The 21,223-nt window shown below is 39.7% G+C and overlaps 1 pseudogene; it reads left to right on the top strand.

The window, feature by feature from the left end:
• The first annotated feature begins 1,633 nt into the window (after positions 1-1,633).
• Positions 1,634-11,244, top strand: LOC113602011 (glyceraldehyde-3-phosphate dehydrogenase-like; annotated as a pseudogene).
• Positions 11,245-21,223: the final 9,979 nt, after the last annotated feature.

A 21,223-nucleotide genomic window follows, 5' to 3' on the forward strand; every position in this document is an offset into this window, starting at 1 on the left:
GCACAGGGACAGGTCCTGCGGGCAGAAAGAGCTGGACTGGGGTTATGAAGACTATGTCAGATTTTCTATCCTATGGACAGGAGGGTGATGTTAGGGGTCCAGGAAATTGAGTCTATAGGTTTCTGGAGCTTGCTTTTTCTTGTAAAGCATTAAGACAGTTGCAAACTGATGAAGACTCACATCCTATCAGTTGACCATTTATTTTTCCTCTTTCCTTTATTCTTGGGCAGCCAGGAGTGCCTAACAAATGTCACATACATCTTACCTGGGTGGGAGGGTAGTTGCAGGGTGTTAGCTTGTGCTTTGCTCTCAGCTTACCTTTTGCTTCTTCATCATAATCATAATTTCATGAACTATGGAATTCTTCCCACCCCACTACATCTTAATGTCATATCAATAAAAGTCTATTTACCACAGATCCTTTTACCCAGTAAGATAGAGAAACTGAAAGACTTCATAAAAATCTGCTTTTTCTCCTTTTCCTGCTTCTATTCTTGCTAAGACTTGTACCTCCACCCCACATGACACATGCCTTGTAATGCAAATAGCATTGTAAGGGACAAGGAGTTCATGATTTCTCTAGAACTGATAACATCTAAGGAAGGACCAGATGAGAATGATCAGATGAAGTTATCATATATGTATTCCAGATCACCAGAGCTAGACATCTGAATGTCAAGACCCCTGACTCCAAGGAATAACATCTGTGATCTCATCTTTGTTCTAACCAGTTCCTGGATGCCTAAGAGGACACGGACACCAGACCACTGTCCGCAGTAAAAATCCCCAGACCCCAAATAAAGACAAGACCCCCCTCCTTTCCTTTCTGAGTCTCCCAGACATTCCTTCTGTATCTGCACTCCCTCTATACCTTCAATAAACTCTGCTTTTACTGCCTGCTGACTTGAGTTTGATTTCCATCCTATACACAGCCAATGACCCTCTTGGCTGGTCCTGCAGGACTCTCTCTGGATCTCTGGAACCAGCCTGCCAGCATCACCAGTACATAATATATGTGTTTCAACAAACATTTTAAGTACAATAACAGGCAAAAAAAAAAACCAGTTTAAAGAGACAGAGCAAGCATCAGAACCATACTCAGGTATGGGAGGGATGTTGGAATTATCAGAATAAGATTTTTCAAAACTATTATTAATAAGCTAAGGACATATTGTTCAAGTATTCTATTTCCTTATTTGGTCAAAAATAATTTGACCATATATGTGAGGGTTTCTTTATGGCTTTCTATTCTATTTCATTGGTCTGTATGTCTGTCTTTATGCCAGTACTACATTGTTATGATTACTGTATGTTATGATTACTATAGCTTTATAGTAAATTTTTTAAATCAATTTGACCTAAAAGACATATACAGAACACTCCAATCAACATCAGAATAAACATTTTTCTAAGGTGTATAAGGAACATTCTCTAGAATAGACCATATGTTAGGCAACAAAACAAGTCTTCAGGAATTTAAAGAGATTTAAATCATACAAAACATCTTTTTTGATTACAGTGGAATAAAACTAGAAATCACTAGCAGAAGGAGCTCTTTGCTCCTCCTTGTTCAACAGATGTGGCATCTTCTGGTGCAGTCTTGCCATGTCTTACATCCCAAGACATGGTGGTGAAGGTTGGAGTAAGCAGGTTTGGCTGTATTGGGCACCTAGTCACCAAGGCTGATTTTCACTCTGGCAAAATAGATATTGTCACCATCAATAACCCCTTCATTGACCTAAACATGGTCTACATGTTCCAGTATGATTCTGCCCAATGCAAATTCAATGGCACAGTCAAGGCTGAGAATGGGAAACCTGTCATTAATGGAAAGCCCATATCCGTCTTCCAGGAGTGAGATCCTGCCAACATCAAAAGGGGATAATGCTGATGCTGAGTATGTTGTGGAGTCCACTGGTATCTTCACCACCAGACCCTTCTGCTGATGCCCCCATGTTTGTGACAGGCATGAACCATGAGAAGTATGACAACTTCCCCTAGATTGTCAGCAATGCCTCCTGCACTACCAATTGCTTGGCACCTCTGGCCAAGGTCATCCATGACAACTTTGGCATCATAGAGAGACTCATGACCACAGTCCATGCCATCACTGCCAGCCAGAAAACTGTGAATGGCCCCCCCTGGGAAGCTGTAGCATAATCACTGAGGGCCTTTCCAGAACATCATCCCTGCTTCTACTGACACTGCCAAGGCTATAGGCAAAATAATCCCTGAGCTGAATGGAAAGCTCACTGGCATGCCCTTCTGTGTCCCCACACCCCAGTGTGTCAGTTGTTGATCTGGCTTGCTGCCTGGAGAAAGCTGCCAAATACAGTGAATTGCCATGGTAGCGAAGCAGGCTTCAGAGGGACCCCCAAGGGCATCCAATTGGGAAAGGATTGTCTTTTTAATAAATGGTACTGTAAAAATTGGATATCCATATGCAAAAGAGTGAATTTGGATAATCACTTTAACCCACATACAAAAATATACTCAAAATAGGTCAAAGACATAAATGTTAGAGCAAAAACTATAAAACTCTAAAGAAAAACATAAGAGAAGTGTTTCATGACAGTAAATTTGGCAATGATATCTTGGATATGTTGCCAAAAGTACAGATAACAAAAAGAAAAAATAGGCAAATGGGACTAACAACAAATCTAAAAACTGTGCATCAAAGGACACAACAAGTAAAGTGAAAGGCAACTCCTGGAATAGAAGAAGATATTTCCAGTCATATATCTGATAAGGGGCTAAAATACAAAATATATAAAGAACTTACACAACTCCACAACAGCAAAAAACAAGCAACTCAATTCAAGACTGGGCAAAGGGGGGAGGAGTTAAAGTGGCAGAGGAGTAGGGTGACCCTAAGCTTGCCTCCTACCTTGAACAAAGCTATATAAATATTGATTATTCTGAACACCCAAGAAATAGATCAGAAATCTTTGAGAATAAAGCTGCACAACTACAAACAGCTTCTCATAACAAGCAAACCAAAACACATCTAGGATCTAGCTTCCTTTATTCATTTTTTTAATTTAAAATTTTTTTGAAGCTTTATTCCTTTTTGACAGACAGAGAAAGAAAGAGCACAAGTGGGGGAGGGGCAGAGAGAGAGGGAAACACAGAATCTGAAGCAGGCTCCAGGATCCAAGCTGTCAGCACAGAACCCGACATGGGGCTTGAACTCACAAGCTGTGAGATCATGACCTGAGCTGAAGTCAGATGCTTAACCAACTGAGCCATCCAGGTGCCCTTCATTTTTTTTTATTTTAAATTTAAATTTAATTTTATCTTTTTCCCCTTTTTTTCTCCAAAATGACAAGATGGAAGTATTCACCCCAAAGTAAGAACAGGAACAAGTGAAGGCCAGGGATTTAATCAACACAGATATAAGTAAGATGCCTGAACTAGAATTTAAAATAACACTTATAAGGACACTAACTAGGCTTCAAAAAAGCATAGAAGACACTATAGAATCCCTTATAGTGTTCCCTATAGTGTTTTGCAGAGATAAAAGAGATAAAATCTAGTCCGGTGAAAATTAAAATGCTAAAACAGAAGCAATCCTGAATGGATGTCATAGCAAGGAGGATGGATGAAGCAGAGGAATGAATCAGTGATATAGAAGATAAAATTATGGAAAATAAAGAAGCTGAGAAGAAAAGGGGGAGAAAAGGCAATAGATCACAACAGTAGACTTAGGGAACTCAGTGACTTATTAAAACAAAATAGCATTCATATCATAGGAGTCCCAGAAGATGCAGAGAGGGAAAAAACAGGCAGAAGCTTCATGTAGCAAATTATAGCTGAAGACTTCTCTAATCAGGGGAAGAACACAGAAATCAAAATCCAAAAAACACAGAGAACTTTAACTAAATTCAATAAAAACTGGCCATTGCTAAGACATATCATAGTCAAATTCACAAAATACACAGACAAGGAAAGAATTATGAAAGCAGCAAGGGAAAAGTCCTTAACCTACAAGGGAAGACACATCAGGTTTGAAGCAGATCTGTCCACAGAAACTTGGCAAACCAGAAGGGAGTGGCAGGATATAATCAACATACTAAATCAGAAAACTATCCAGCCAGGAATTCTTTATCCAACAAGGCTGTCATTCAGAATAGAAGGAAAGGTAAAGAATTTCCCCCCAAAAAACTAAAGGAGTTCATGACCACTAAACAAGCCCTCGCACAGAGAACCATCTATCATGTTAAAGTCAAAAGAAAGCTGGAGTAGCTGTGCTTATATCAGAAAAACTAGATTTAAAAACAAAGAGTGTGACAAGAGATGAAGAAGGGTATTATGTCATAACAAAGGGGTCTATCCATCAAGAAGAACTAACATATATATTTATGCCCCCAAATTAGAACATCCAAATATCTAAATCAATTAATAACAAACTTATAGAAATTCACTGATAACAATACAATAATATTAGGGGACTTTAACACCACATTTACACCAATAGATGGATCATCTAAGGAGAAAATCATTAATGGCTTTGAATAACACACTGGACCAGATGGCCTTAACACATATATTCAGAACATTTTATCCTAAAGCAGCAGAATACACATTCTTCTCAAATGCACATGGAATATTCTCCAGAATAAATCATATACTGGGTCACAAATCAGACCTCAACAGGTAAAAAACATCGAGATCATACTATGCATATTTTCAGACCACAATGTTATGAAACTTGAAATCAACCACAAGAAAAAATTGGAAAGACCACAATGCATGGAGGTTAAAGAACATCCTACTAAAGAATGGATGGGTTAACCAGAAAAGTAAAGAAGAAGTTAAAAAACACATGGAAGCTAATGAAAATTAAAACATGACACTGCAAAACTTTTGGGATGCAACAAAGGTAGTAGTAAGAGGGAAGTATATTGCAATACAGGTCTGCCTCAAGAAGCAAAAAAGGTCCCAAGTACACAACCTAACATTACACCTAAAGGACCTAAAAAGGAACAGCAAATAAAACTTAAAGCCAGCAGAAGAAGGGAAATAATAAAGATTAGAGCAGAAATAAATGATACAGAAACAAAATTAAACTAGTAGAACAGAGCAATGAAACTAAGAGCTGATTTTTTGAAAGAATTAATAAATTGATACCTCCCTAGCTAGGCTTATCAAAAACAAAAGAGAGAGGACCCAAATAAATAAAAACAAAAATGAAAGGGGAGGAATCACAACCAACACCACAAAAATACAAACAATTATACAAGAATATTATGAAAACTTGTATACCAACAAACTGGGCGATCTGGAAGAAATGAACAAATTCCTAGAAACTCACACACTACCAAAACTCAAACAGGAAGAAATAGAAAATTTAAACAGGACCATAACCAGCAAAGAAATGAATCAGTTATCAAAAATCTCCCAACAAACAAGAATCCTGGGCCAAAAGGCTTCCCAGAGGACTTCTACCATACTTGAATAAAGTAGAGTTAATACCTATTCTTCTCAAACCACTCCAAAAATAGAAATGGAAGGAAAAGTTCCAAATGCATTTTATGAGGCCAGCATTACCTTGATTACAAAGCCAATGACCCCACTAAAAAGGAAAATTACAGGCCAATATCCCTGATGAACATGGATGTAAAAATTCTCAACAAGGTACTAGGAATTCCAATTCAACAGTACATTAAAATAATTATTCACTATGATCAAGTGTGATCTATTCATATGGTGCAGGGCTGGTTCAATATTTGCAAATCAACCAGTGTGATATACCACATTAATAAAAGATAAGAACCTTTTGATGCTTTTAATAGATGCAGAAAAAGCATTTGACAAAATACAGCATCCATTCTTGATAACTGCTGCACACACAAAATAGGAATAGATGGAACATACCTCAACATCATAAAGGCCATATATGAAAGACCCACAGCTAATATCCTCAATGGGGAAAACTGAGAGCATTTCCCCTACAGTCAGGAATGAGACAAGGATATCCACTTTACCCATTAGTATTTAACATAGTACTGGAAGTCTTAGCCTCAGCAGTCAGACAACAAAAATAAATAAAAGGTATCCAAATTGTCAAGGAAGCAATCAAAATTTCACTACTTACAGATGACATGATACTCTATACAGAAAGCCCAAAAGACTACACCAAAAGCATTGCTAGAACTAATACATGAATTCAACAAAGTCACAGGGTATAAAATCAACATGAAGAAATCTGTTGTATATTCTATATATCAATAATGAAGCAGAAGTAAAAGAAATCAAGAAATCAATCCCATTTGCAATTGCACCAAAAACAATGAGATACCTAGAAATAAACCTAACTAAAGAGGTAAAAGATCTAGACTCTAAAAACTATAAAACACTTATGAAAGAAATTGAAACAGACACCAAGATATGGAAAAGCATTCCATGCTCAATGGATTGGAAGAACAAGTATTGTTAAAATGCCTATATTACTCAAAGCAATCTATACATTTAATGCAATCCCTCTATCAAAATACCATGAGCATTTTTTCACAGAGCTGGAACAAACAATCCTAAAATTTGTATGGAATCACAGAAGACCCGAATAGCCAACAGAATTCTGAAAAAGAAAACCAAAGCTGGAGGCATCGCGATTCCAGATTTCAAGCTATATTACAAAGCTGCGGTCATCAAGACCGCACACAGAAATATATTGTGTATTGGCACAAACACAGAAACATAGATCAATGGAGCAGAATAGAAAACCCAGAATTGGATCCACAACTATATGGTCAACTCATCTTTGAAAAAACAGGAAAGATATTCAATAGAACAAGTCTCTTCAACAAATGGTGTGGGCAAAACTGGACAGTGACATGCATAAGACTGAAATTGGACCACTCTCTTACACTATACACAAAAATAAATTCAAAATGGATGAAAGACCTAAGTGTGAGACAGGAAAGCATCAAATTCCTAGAGAACACAGGCAGCATCCTCTTTGACCTTTGAGCAACTTCTTACTAGACGTATCCTGAAAGGCAAGGCAAGCAAAAGAAAAAATGAATTATTGGAACTTCATCAAGATAAAAACCTTCTGGGGTCGCCTGGGTGGCTCAGTTGGTTGAGCGTCCGACTTTGGCTCAGGTCATGATCTCATGGTTCATGAGTACGAGCCCTGCATCGGGCTCTGTGCTAACAGGTTGGAGCCTGGAGCCTGCTTTGGATTCTGTGTCTCCCTCTCTCTCTACCCCTGCCCTGCTCGCACTCTGTCTCTGTCTCTCAAAAAGTGAATACATGTCAAAAAAAAAAAAAAAGAGGGGCGCCTGGGTGGCTCAGTCGGTTGAGCATCCGACTTCAGCTCAGGTCACGATCTCCCCATCCGTGAGTTTGAGCCCCGCGTCAGGCTGTGGGCTGATGGCTCAGAGCCTGGAGCCTGCTTCCGATTCGGTGTCTCCCTCTCTCTCTGCCCCTCCCCCGTTCATGCTCTGTCTCTCTCTGTCTCAAAAATAAATAAATGTTAAAAAAATAAAAAAAGATAAAAACCTTCTGCATAGCAAAGGAAACAATCAACACAACTAAAAGGCAGACTATGGAATGGGAGAAGATATTTTCAAATGACATGTCTGACAAAGAATTATTATCCAAAATCTATTAAAAACCTTATCAAACTCAACACCCCTAAAACAAATAATTCAGGTAAGAAATGGGCAGAAGACATGAATAGACACTTTTCCAAAGAAGACTTCCAGATGACTAATAGACACATGGAAAAATGCTCAACATCACTTATCATCAGGGAAATACAAATCAAAACCATGATGAGATACCATCTCACACCTGTCAGAATGGCTAAAATTAACAATACAAGAAACAACGTGTTGGTGAATTTGCAGAGAAAGGAGAACACTTTTGCACTGTTGGTGGAAATGTAAACTGGTGTAGCCACTCTGGAATTTGGAGTTTCCTCAAAAAGTTAATAATGGAACTACCCTATGATCCAGCAATTGCACTACTGGGTATTTACCCAAAGGATACAAAAATACAGATTTGAAGTGGTACATGCACCCTGATGTTTATAGTAGTGTTATGAATGATAACCAAACTATGGAGACAGCCCAAATATTCATTGACTGATGAATGGATAAAGAAGATGCAGTATATATTCACAATGGAATATTGCTCAGCCATCAAAAAGAATGAAATCTTGCCATTTGCAATGACATAGATGGAGCAAGATTGTATTATGCTAAGTGAAATAAGTCAGCTAGAGAAAGATAAATACCATATAATTTCACTCATATGTGGAATTTAAGAAAAAAAACAGATAAACATACGGGAGGGGGAAAAAGAGAGAGGGAAACAAACCATATGGTACTCTTAAAGATAAAGAACAAACTCAGGGTCGATGGAAGGAAGTGGATGGGGGATGGGCTATATGGGTGATGGGTACAAAGAAGGGCACTTGTTATGATGAGTACTGGGTGTTGCATATAAGTGATGAATCATTGAATTCTACTGAAACCTATATTGCATTGTATGTTAACTAACTATAATTTAAATTAAAATTAAAAAAACAGAATGGGCAAAGGACTTGAACAGATATTCTCCCATGAAGATATGCAAATGCATAATAAGCACATGAAAAGATATTCAACATCACTAATCATTAGGGAAACACAAGTCAAAGCAACAATGAAATTCTACCGCACACCCATTAGTATGGCTACTTAAAAAAAAAAAAAAAACCAAACCCTAAAAACAGAAAATAACCAGTGTTGATGATGTGAAGAAATTGGAACCATTATGCACTATAGGTGGGAATGTAAAATGGTGCAGATGCTATAAAAATGAAAAATAGAATCATCACATGATCTAGCAATTTCATTTCTGGGTATAAATGCAAAACACTGGTCTCAAAGGGATATTTGTATAACTATGTTTATATTAACATTTTTCACTATAGCCAAATGGTGGAAATAACCCAACTATCTATTGACATGTGAATGGAGAAACAAAATGTGGAATATACATACAATGGAATATTATTCAGCCTGAAAAAGAAATGAAATTCTGACACATGCTATGTGGATGAACATTGAAGACATTATTCTATGTGAAATAAGCTAGTCACAAAGGACAAATGCTATATGATTCCACTTTTATGAGGTATCTAGAGTACTGAAATTGATAGAGGTAGGAAATATAAGGGTGGTTTCCAATGGCTGTAAGGAAGGTGGAATGGGTATTTATTATTTAATGGGTACAAACCTTTAGTTTTACAAAATGAAAAGAGTTCTGAGGATGGATGGTGATGGTAGCACAACAATGTTAATGTACTTAATATCACTGAACTATGCACTTAAAAATGGTTAAGATGTGGGATGCTTGGGTGGCTCAGTCAGATAAGCATCCAACTTTGGCTCAGATCATGATCTCACAGTTTGTGAGTTCAAGCCCTGTGTTGGGCTCTGAGCTGACAGCTCTGCCCCTCTCCTGCTCACACTTTGTTTCTTTCTCTCCCTCAAAAATAAATAAGCATTTTTAAAAAATGGTTAATATGATAAATTTTCTTATGTGTAATTTATCATAATTTTTAAAAATCACATAAACATTCAACAAAACACTAGCAAATGGGATGCAACAAGATATTTAAAAAATTGTACACCATAACCAAATGAGATTTATCCTAGGAATATAAAGTTATTTGAACATACAAAAATCAATTAACATCATTATCAATAGAATAAATAATAATCACACAATGAACTCAATGATACAAAAAAAACATTTGATCAAGCCCAATAGCCTTTCATAATAAAAACATTTAACAAGGTATGAATAGAAGTAAACTTCCTCAACATGATGAAAGGCATTTATAGACACCCCGCACACTTAATGGTGAAAAATTGGACACTTTACCCCTAAGATCACTTCTACTCAGCATTGTACTTAAAGTCTACCTAGGGCAACTAGAAGAAGAAAAAGAAAGAAAAGATACCTATATTGGAAAGGAAAAAGGAAAAGCTATTAGCAAATGACATAATCTTATATGTAGAAAATCTTAGAGTCCACTAAAAACCCACTAGAACTAGTAAAAGAGATTTAGTAAGGTTGCAAGATACAAGATCAGTATATAGAAATTAATTGCTTTTGTATATACTTGCACTGAACAATCGGGAAAGGAAGAACACAGTTCCATTCACAACAGCATCAAAAAGAATAAAATACTTAGAAAAAAATGTAGCCAAGGAGGTTAAAGACATACACTGAAAACTAGAAAATGTTGAAAGAAATTAAAAATAATCTAAGTAAATTCTTTCAAGGCAGCTGCTCCAGGATGATGGGCAACATGATAGAACCAGTTAAATCCGTGAGCATGGGCCCATTGCTACATTTTATTTGTTCTGAAGTGAGTTCCTTGATTAGAAGAAATGCTGTGTGGAATACCATAATGGTAAATAAGACGTGTTTATTGTGGAAAACTTTGGAAAAAGACAATCTGTATCCAGAAAACATTTTCGTTATTGAAATGTTTTCACAACGTTCTGCATCCTTTCCTTCTATTTCTCTTGGCCAGACCTCTGTCAAACTGACTCTTGGATATTTCTATCTTGCAGGAATTCAACTTGAGCATTCTTTAAAACTGTTTTCCCCTCTGCCTCCCAAGCTCCAAATCTGCTCAGCCACCTTTATCACCATCTCATGGAAGAGTACTACTCTTCATTCCAGTTGCTGAAGCCATAAAATGAGGACTCATCCTCGATACCTCTCCCTCATCCTCCATTTGTAATCAAATTGTTCTTTTCCTTATTAATCAATTAATACGTTGACAATTATTATTGATTGTTGTTATAAAACATTGAATATATCTTATACACACAGCTGCTCCCGGGTTCAGCATTGCCATCCTGTGCCTGTTTGTCAAATGAGACTATAAAAATGTTCCAAGAACCCCTCTGGAGGCTTAGCTCTGCCCATGTGAGCTTGGAAATCCCAAGGAAGATGTTTTTGGCCTCCCTGAGACTGAATATGATCTAAGTCTGTAAAGGGCCCGGGAACTGCTAACGCCTGCTTAGTTGGCCTGTGCCGTTTGTAAGTTCTTTGGGAGCTAAAAGCCATTTTTCCTTGCCAGTACCACCTCTGCCAGGGGGAGCACTGAAGGGACACCCTCCGAATGCTTTAGGCAGGAACCAGAGGGGGCAGGTAGAACAAATACCAGAAGGGCAGCGGAAAGTGATTTCAGAGAGGGTACCGCCTTCAGAGCTTGTACCAAAAGTTTGATGCGGAAGGGCTTGGGGCTAAAGGCGGAGCTTGGGCTCTGTCTCCTTGCTGATCTGATCTCTAGGGAAGCCCAAGGCCCTGCTGCAGGGCAGGTCCCTGACCAAGGTACCTCTCTCACACCGCACAACCACTGCAGGCCTCTCCTCTAAGAATGCAAACAGGAGTCCCAGCCTTAGCCATGCCCTCTGCATGGGGGGGGGGGGCGGGGGGGGTACTTTTTTCCCCTTTCATTTTGCTCCTCCTTGGCCTTCATGGAACACATTTCTTGGTCCAAATTTAGGACTCTGATTTCAAACCACTGCCAGTGACCTCATGTGGATAGGTGGTTATTCACTCAGAGGGTCTGAACTTTATCTTCTCTCCCCCTTTGCATCTCTTGTTCCTCCCCACCGCCTCCTACTTCTTATTGTGGTCATCATCATTATCATTGTTGTTATTCATCATTATTGTTACTTTTACATTATTATTTATTATTGTTTTTATACAACATTGTATAAAATTGATCTATAATAAAAGGTGTCCAATGTAGTGATGATGAGGATGGAGAGTTCTTCCAATTTCTATACCTGGTGCTGCCTGGAGCCCTTCTTAGAATGGAACCTTGTAAATACTCCAAGTACTTCCCAGAGGTAGGGACTATCCCATCTGGGGTGAGGGGTTTGGGGGATAGGCAAGCAGAAGGTTCCTTGGCCCTATGGAAGCTGTCTTATCTGCCTCAATCTGGCAGCCTGGAAGGCCTGGTGAGGGCAGCCCTGGCCACCTGAGCCTGTGCAGAATATTCTAATTCCTAGGAGACTAGGAACTGCTTGTTCTGGTCAGTGTCACCCCTACCACCCAGGGAATCACTGAGGGTGATGACCTGGTTGCCCTCCAGCAGCCCCTGGACATGGAAAGCAGACTGAGATCTCCAGATTTGCAGAATGCAGGCTCCAACAGATGACAGAAGGGCAGCCAGGCAGTCAGTGCTGAGGTTATTTCCCCTTCCCCAGCTCACAGTCACTCTGGTGATGGGGACTCTTCATCATTGGCTGATGCTTTCTCTTCTCCTTGGTATGCTGTAATTTTTACACTGCGATATAAAGTTACTATTAATAATATATCTTATGTTAGATGATGAGGATGAGAGAAGGAAGAAAACAAAAATATATGGTTAACATATACAAATATCCATGTCAATATTGGGAGAGGTGGCAGGGGAGAAAGGAGGTGGAAGGATAAGAACTAATTCTAAGGGTCTTTTGAAACCACTGTCCCTTTCCCTCAAAACAGTGAATTCTACTCTTCCAAGCTGGCCTAGACCACTGTTACATTACCATTCATATGGGTCCAAAGGACCTCAGGTGAATATAAGAAATTTTTTTTGTCTTAAAACCAGAATTTAAAATGATGGTAATATTCTGGGTCACAGTTTGCACTTCATCCTCTGAAGCCTGCTGGGATTGCAGTGTGCTTTATACGTCTAGATGGAAAAAGAGGTTGTGGGGTAAATTCTAAGAAAGATCATTGGTGCCTCTCAAGGCAACTGCCACAGGGAGACTATTACAGATTATTTAAACAAAAGAGGGCTAACATCCTCAGGCTACGGTGGAAGGGCTGTTTTGTCTGGCAAAGACCACTCAGTAGAATTTAAGGGTTTGATATCCCCAACTTCATTGGGATCACCCGGTATGGCCCCATTCCAATTTTTAGGATCCCATTCCTTCCCAATCAATTCCCTGACTTTAACAAAAAAGACCTTGTGAAGTTAGGAATTCAATTTGTATTGTAATTCAGCTGTTCACTAAAGGTGGTGGGTTTGATTTTTGGAAATCTTGGGCTTGCAGCTATAGGAGATAAGATTTTTTTCAGGGCAAGTATAGAAGCTTTTGGCCCTTTATTAGAACTTAAGCTGGGAGTGTGAGGCTTTCAACTCATTCTGTTTTTTCTTTTTTTAATTCCAGTATAGTCAACATACAGTGTTATTATTAGTTTCATATATACAATATAGTGATTCAACAATTCTATACATCTATCCAGTACTCATCATGATAAGTGTACTCTTCATCTATTTTGCCCATCCCCACCCCCTACCTCCCCTCTGTCAACCATCAGTTTTTTCTCTATAGTTAAGAGTCTGGTTTTTGGTTTGTCTTTTTTTTTAATTTATTTTGTTTCTTAAATTCCACATATGAGTGAAATCATATTGTATTTGTGTTTCTCTGACTGACATATTTCACTTAGCATTATACCCTCCAGATCCATTTGTGTTGTTGCAAATGACAAGATTTCATTCTTATTTTATGGCTGAGTAATATTACAGCATATATATACCACTTCTTCTTTATCCATTCATTTTTCTGGATATTTGGGCTGCTTCCATACTTTGATTATTGTAAATAATGCTGCAGTTAACACAGAGGTGCATATATCTTTTCAAATTAGTGTTTTCATATTCTTTGGGTAAATATCCAGTAGTGGAATTACTGGATGATATAGTAATTCTATTTTTAATTTTTTTTTGAGAGAGAGCATGAGCAGTTCAGGGGTAGAGAGAATCTTAAGCAGACTTCACACACAGCGTGGAGCCCAACATGGGGCTCGATCTCACAAACAGTGAGATCATTACCTGAGCTGAAATCAGGAGTCAGCCGCTTAACCAACTGAGCCACCCAGGGGCCCTCTATTTTTAATTTTATGAAAAACCTCCATACTGTTTTCCACAGTGACTACATTTAGCTGTGGAGAATCTGTTCTGCCAATCTTTGGGCTGTTTTCTGCATTATTTACACTGATATGAGTGTTACCTGGCTGTATTCATGTGAAAAGGTGAGCTTGGGGTCCTCCTACTCCACCATCTTCCCCAGAAGTCCCTTTGGCTCATTCTTAACTTTCCTCAATTTCTTTGTGTATTTAGAAGCAACCACTCAACTCCATTCTCTATCTTATTTTTACTGAAATATTCTAACAAATACTTGGGCACCTAGAACCTCCCCTCCCACCATCATTCAATTGTAGATATCCAACAGTGAAATTTGAGTAACTCTTATGTCATGTGATGCTATGAACTTACAGTGTCTTCATTATCACCAGAAACAGGGTCATTAGTGCCTTAAATCTAACCAGAGAGCCAATTCCAGAAAACCCAGAAACAATTCAGAGAATTTATTCTTTGTTTTTAACCTTTTCAATGTTTTAAAAAATTATTTTATTATTATTATTTTTTTGAGAGAGGAGAGAGAGACAGAGTTTGAACAGAGTAGGGGCAGAGAGAAAGATACAGAATCCAAAGCAGGCTCCAGGCTCTAAACTGTCAGCGTGGATCCTGATGCAGGGCTTGAACTCACAAACTGTGAGATCATGACCTGAGCCGAAGTCAGATGCTTAACCGACTGAGCCACTCAGGCACTCCTCAGAGAATTTCTTCTTCTTCTTCTTCTTCAAGAATTTATTCTTAAGATTCTGTTGTTCTGGAGCCATATTTAGTATAAAATATCAAAATGTATATCAATCAGAGTTCAACCAGAGAGGTAGAAACACTAGGAGATATATATGTGCATATATAATCCATATTAAAATTTATTACAAGGAATTTGCTTACCTAATTGTTCAGGCTGGAGCTAAGCAGGTCCAAAATGTGTTGGATAGGCCATCAGGAGGGGAAGTTAGTGGGCAGCCAGGAATTCATGGGCATGGGCCAATGCTATTGTCACATAGTATCAGAAAGGGATGATCACAAGCAGGATGGAAACCCACCAACACAAGCTGAATTTGGTGTTTATGGGTAATCAGGAAGGAAGAGCCAGCTAAAGAAGAACAACTGTAGACCCAGCTACTGTTAAGAGTCTAGTTCAGAGAATGTCTAAGCCTTCTTTTACAGGGCTTCCACTGGCTAAATAAGGCCCACCAAGATACTCTCCTTCGTTTAAAGTCAACTAATTAGGAACTTTATTACATATACAAAATTACTTTCACACATCAAAAACCCATCATACTACTCTTACCAGACTTGGGTCCTTGGGCCCAGAAACTATAGAAATGGGCTGGACCAAAATTTAAATCACAGGCAAGGCTTTACTGGGGCAAAAGCTATGGTAAGGGGAGACACAATCACCACAAAGGTGTCAAACTAGCTCCCCAAACAATAGCCAGAGAAAGTTTTATAGAGGCTGAGGTGGGAAAGGAGTGATGGTTAAGCATGTAGGGGCAGGGAATCCCAGGAAAGTAGGCATGCAGGTAAGTTGATAGAACATGTTTCATTTGCATACTAAGTGTCTATCTCTGGGTGTGATTGTTAACATTAAAATGAGGGAAAAAGTCAATGAAAGTTCAAATTTGGTGACCATCCTGTCTTGGATCAGTTTGAACCGGTCTGGGTTTGCTTCTTGGTTCTAGTTCTGCTCTGAAAGAAAAGCAACACCAGGCAGGGAGTGCCCTGGGTATATAGGGGCTTGTTCTCAAGGTTTCTGACTATCTCACTCCTGTTGTCAAAGTGTTTATTTCTACATTCCAGTCTCCATAACTGGAATAATCACCTACTTGAAGTTTCTGTCTCTCTTTCCTCTTCATTAATTCTGCACACCACTCCCAGATTAACCTTTCCAAAATGTTGCATTTCTATGACTGTGGTTACAGGTCAAATTTCAATTTAATGCAAAGACTATGAATAATGGGAGTCAAAATGGCAGAGTAGTATGGAGAACCTGAGCTATTCTTGTCCCTGAAACACAGCTAGATCAGCATCGAGCCATTTTGAACACCTAGGAAATTGATCTGAGAATGCAACAATCTGCATAATTTGAGTGAGAGAGCTTGGCAGGTATGTGGTTCAAAGAGGTGAAATAGCTGAGTAGGGGAGAGAAAAGTGGCAGTGCTGTGGAGGGTAGGGACCCATATTCATAGAGAAAGGATAGAGAGAAAGGGGGAAAGAGTGCAGTGTGTTGGTATTGTGCAAGAAAAACACTCCCCCTGGAAGTAGCTGGAGAGAAAGATAGAAAGAATGAAAATACTCACAGGGCACTGGACAAGAAATCTGTTCCCCCAAACCATTGACAGGGAAAAAGGAGAGGGTTTCAATACTGCCAGTTTTCCATAACAGTGGAGTGAAGAGTCTGTAGTTTTGGAGCTCAGTGCCTGGCGGTGTTCTGGTAAGGAAGTGGGATGAATCCCCAGGAGTAGGCAGCATGGTCTGAGGGGCCTATGTGCCACATCGGAAGAAGCAGTTCCCCTGGTTGGAGTGCATTTGGTAGAGGTGGCAGGGCTTATCCACAGGCAAAAGTCCCGGCAGATCCCAGAGAGCTCCACGTTTACTGATGTTGGAATAAAGATGCCAACTGAGTGTAGCAAAATCTGGCATGAGTTGTGTATTGCAGTTTACCATAAACTCTGAGCCTTGCCATTGTGCAGTCATGCTAACATTTTCTGGGACAAGTTGGTACCCAGCCATTGCTCTGCGAGACCCTCCCCCAGAGATGATCAGCGCAGGTCCAAGCCACAGGAGTCTCTGAAGTGGGGGGTTGACACCCCAGGGATAAGACTCTGGAGGGAGGCACCACTGACAGGCAGAAAGCTTGGACACAGACCGGGTAAAGGTGGGGAGCATACGGGCCATACATTTGAGAGTCCAATGTGTCTCAGTGTGGATCTCTTTGTGTTTATCCTTTTTGAATTCATTGAACTTCTTTCATTCTTTTTATTTGGGGGGAGCGGGGGCAGAGAAGGAGAGATGAAACAGGGTGCTGTCGATAAAAACCACCAGACGCCAAATAGAAGGGAGGCAAGATTTTATTCATGGCTGGGCCAAACCTGATCTCCTGATCTTAAGGAGAAAAGTGCAGAGAATGGCCCCAAACAAAGGTAGCAGTGAGCTTATATGGATTTTAGCAAGTCAGAGAATGTCATTATTTAGTTAACCAATTACAATTTACAGCATTTCATGGTAGCCAATTATATTGTGACACACAGACGTTAGTTTTGGCGGGAACCTATCAATTTAAAGTTCTTTGTCCTGAGAGAGTTTAAAATGACCATAGTTAGAAACCTAAGATACTGTGGGGCAGTGAGTTTGTGACTTTTTATATGTTGGTCTTGCCTAGGCCAGATCTTGGTAGAAGGGGTGGGGGAGCATTTTGCAACCTACGTTATTTAGCAAGCAGGCGAAGTCACAGAAGCAAGATAGGGTGGTTAGTAATTTCCAATAACCCTAATAGGGAACTACATAAGCTTTTATCTCAATTATTCATGAAAGGTGAGTTTAAGCCGAATTTATATACAATAAGCTTTGTGATATTTTATAAGTTGACCTATTACAAGAGAGAGAATCTTAAACAGGTTCTATGCTCAGTGTGGAGCCTAATATGGCACTTAATCTTATGACCCTGAGATCATGACCTGAGCTGAAATCAAGAGTTGGAGGCTTAACTGACTAAGCAGCTGGTACCCCAACACTGAACTTCTTCAATGTGTAGATTCATTTCTTTCATCAAACTTTGGAAGTTTTTGGCCATTATTTTTTCCAAAATTATTTTTGCTCCCTTTTCTCCTTCCCTTCTAGGATTCTCATTATCTGTATGTTGGTACACTTGCTCGCTGTACATTAGGCTCTTGAACTTTTTTTCATTCTTGTCACACCTGTCAATTTCAACCCACCTATCTTCAAGCTTACTGATTCTTTCTTCTGGCTGCTCAAATCTCTATTGAAATTCTCTAGGGAAATTTTCACTTCAGTTATTGTGTTTTTCAGCTCCAGAATTTTTTGGTTCCTTTTTATAATGCTATCACTTTATAGATAGTCTTTTTTTTAATTTTTTTTAATGTTTATTTATTTCTGAGACAGAGAGAGACAGAGGGGAGGGGCAGAAAGAGAGGGAGACACAGAATCAGAAGCAAGCTCCAGGCTCCGAGCTGTCACCACAGAGCCCGACGCGGGGCTCGAACTCACAGACTGCGAGATCATGACCCGGGCTGAAGTCGGACGTTCAACCGACTGAGCCACCCAGGCGCCCCAAGATATTCTTTATTTGTTGAGACATTCTTTTCCTGCTTTGCTTTATCTCTTTATCCATGATTTCCTTTAACTCCTTGAGCATATTTAACACAGCTGACTTAAAATCTTTGTCTAGTAAGTCTGATGTCTATGTTTCCTCAGGGAGAGTTGCTTTTAATTTTACCTGGGAATGGGCCATACTTCTTCCTTCTTTGCATGCTTCATAATTTTTTTATTGAAACCTGGACATTTTTTTATTATAATGTGGTAACTCTAGAAATCAGATTTCCCCCCTTTATCAGGGTTTATTTCTTGCTTGTGTTATGTCCAGAATTCGTGATCCCCAAAGACCAGCAGGGAGCCAAGTCCGATGCAAAAGCAAAGAGCCTTTATTCGAGCTAGCTCGAGCTCAATCCCCTACCTGCACTGATGCAGCGGTGAGATGCTGGGGAGAGAGAGTTTTAAAAGCACAAAGGTATTATCGGGGTCTAGGGGCTGTTGGTGAGGTAATGGCTGTGGCCTCAGCCGATTGGCTGGGGAAGGGTCGTGGCCTCGGCCGATTGGCTGGGGAAGGGTCGGAGTCCTGTTATGCAGGTCGTGTTTTGATCGGGAAGTTTGAACGGGTGAGCGGGAGGTTACTCAAGGGGAGGAGGCCTGGTCTGAGGTTTCTGCGATTTTCCCGGAAAGGTGGCATGTCGGGGACATAGTCACTCAAGGTGGAGGACACAGAACAAGATGGAGTCAGCTGGTGTAGGTCCTCCCTTTCATTTGCTATGATTTGTAGGTGTTCATGTGCTTACTGTCTTTTCTAAAGTGTAAGGTCTGTATTCTTTGTCACATGTGGACTCTGAAGTCTATATTCTCTTAGCTTGTGTTTAGCTAGTGTTTTGACAAAGATTTCCTTAATGACAGGAGAAAGAGAGAGAAAGGGAGGGAGGGTAGGAGGGAGAGAAGAGAAAACTCTCTTCCCATCTTTTCAGATTGGTTCTGTGCTGGGGTGCTCCTTCAATGCTTAGCCAGGCCTTAATCTACACTTCCTGCTTGCACTGAGCCTGTAGATCAGTTAGAAGTAAAAGCTTAAGATACTCTCATATCTTTTCTGAGCCTGCATCCTGCTCTCAGCATGAGTGTGGTTTTCAAAATCCCCAGTATACATATAGGACTTTTGAATGCCCTCATTTCCTCAAGAAACTCTCTACCCCTGGTTTTCCTCCCAGAATTTAGGTGCTCTACTGTATTCTTCAACAACAATCTTTTGCCTGAGGCAGCTGTAGGTTGCTTTTTAACTTACAGTGTTTTTGTAGAATACCTACTTCCTTTCTTCCCTAAATGAGCTCTGAATTTGGCAAAACAAAGGCAAACACCATGTATCAGTCTTGCCAGTAGCCCCAGATAAATAGATAAACATAATCTTTGCAAATATGATGTGTCCTGTTCCCTCTGCGACCAAATGTCCTGCACTGAGAAAATAGGCTCCTGTCCTCAAGGCCACAAGCAAGATGGGGAGGGGATGGGAGAAGGGCAAATAAAAACATACAAATCTTTCTTATTGTTTTTAAGTTGCTCAATTTTATTGGTGTTCTCATTGCTGTTAACCTTTGACTGTTCCAGAGTTCTGGCAAAGTTGATTCTAACAGTTTCTGTTTGATTTTTGCATGTTTTTGTTGAGGTCAGACACTTTGAGCTGTCTACTTGGTATTTGTACCAGAAAATGTTTTTAAAAATATTAAAAACCCAAACTAAACCAAAGCAAGAAGTACAGTGCTGATCATTTCTCTCTTATTCTTACTGTGTTAGAAACTGCTAGTGACCCATAAGTAAGTAGCTGCTTCCCCTGTATCTTTGTTAGTGGATGGATCACATCCATGACCACCTTTATCCTTTTAGCTGGGTGCACATTTCCCTGCCTTGCTTACAATTAGGTGTAATTATGATGAGGGAGCATAAGGCAAGCTGACAGGCTGCCATCCCCCCCCCCGCCCCCCATCCCCAGGTGGGGCATGTGTGATATTCCTTGGGCACCAGGCACCGCTGGCTGCCCAAGAACAAAGGAAGGGGAAAAACAAATGGCTAACTGATAGAGATTATTGTCCTGCAGGACCTGAGTCTCCATCTATTTACAAATATCTTAGTAAATTACAAGAAAAAGGCAATCTTATCAACAGTCTAATCTCTAGAAACCTATAGACTCCATTTCCTAGAGCCCCAACATCACCCCTCCATAGTGATGTGTGGAACAAAGGCAGAAGGAAACATCAGATAGAACTAAATTTCCTTATAACCTGCAGCCCATTGGTAAATACTTGAAACAGGCAGAGTAAAAGTTTCTCCAGGAAACTCCCTACTGTCTTAATACTAATGCTTTGTTAGAGGGAAAAACTTCAGCTTGACAATAACTAGGACTTCAGTTTCCTGTGAGTCTCTTTAGCATATGAAAATCTCTTTGGAAACTTCCCCTGGACTTTACCTCTCCCAACTCCATAGTGTATAACCAGTCTCTCCTCATGGTCCGGGGGCAGCTCTTCCTGCCCGTGGGTACTGTCCCCATGTTTTAATAAAATCACCTTTTTGCACCAAAGACATCTTCAAGAATTCTTTCTTGGAGCCTGTCAACCCCACTATCACCCCAGAAAAACCTCATCAGTTAGATACAAAGTTCTGGCCATTGTGACCCAAGTAGGAGTAGGTGTGAAGTTTCTGAAAGGTGTCTTTAAAGGGAAGATATGTCAGTCTCTAGTACTTCCTTTTTTCTGCTGGCTGATAACCCTCATGAAATATGAAATGAAAGCTTTGTGCTGAGGATGGAGGACCAAAAGATAGAAGCCTAGGACCTTGTCACCAAGAACTGCCATACCTGAGTTCTGCCATACCTGCTCTGGAGGTTTTTTAGTTTTACATGAGAGAGAGTTTTTTAGTTTTACATGAGAGAGAACCCTATTCTCTTTATATTCATGGTATTTTAGGGTTTCTATCATTTTTGCTGAATCTAATCTTGATATGTTCTTTATTCTACACAGT

This window comes from Acinonyx jubatus, chromosome B3 (genome assembly GCF_027475565.1).
Source record: "Acinonyx jubatus isolate Ajub_Pintada_27869175 chromosome B3, VMU_Ajub_asm_v1.0, whole genome shotgun sequence".
NCBI classification, from domain to species: domain Eukaryota; kingdom Metazoa; phylum Chordata; class Mammalia; order Carnivora; family Felidae; genus Acinonyx; species Acinonyx jubatus.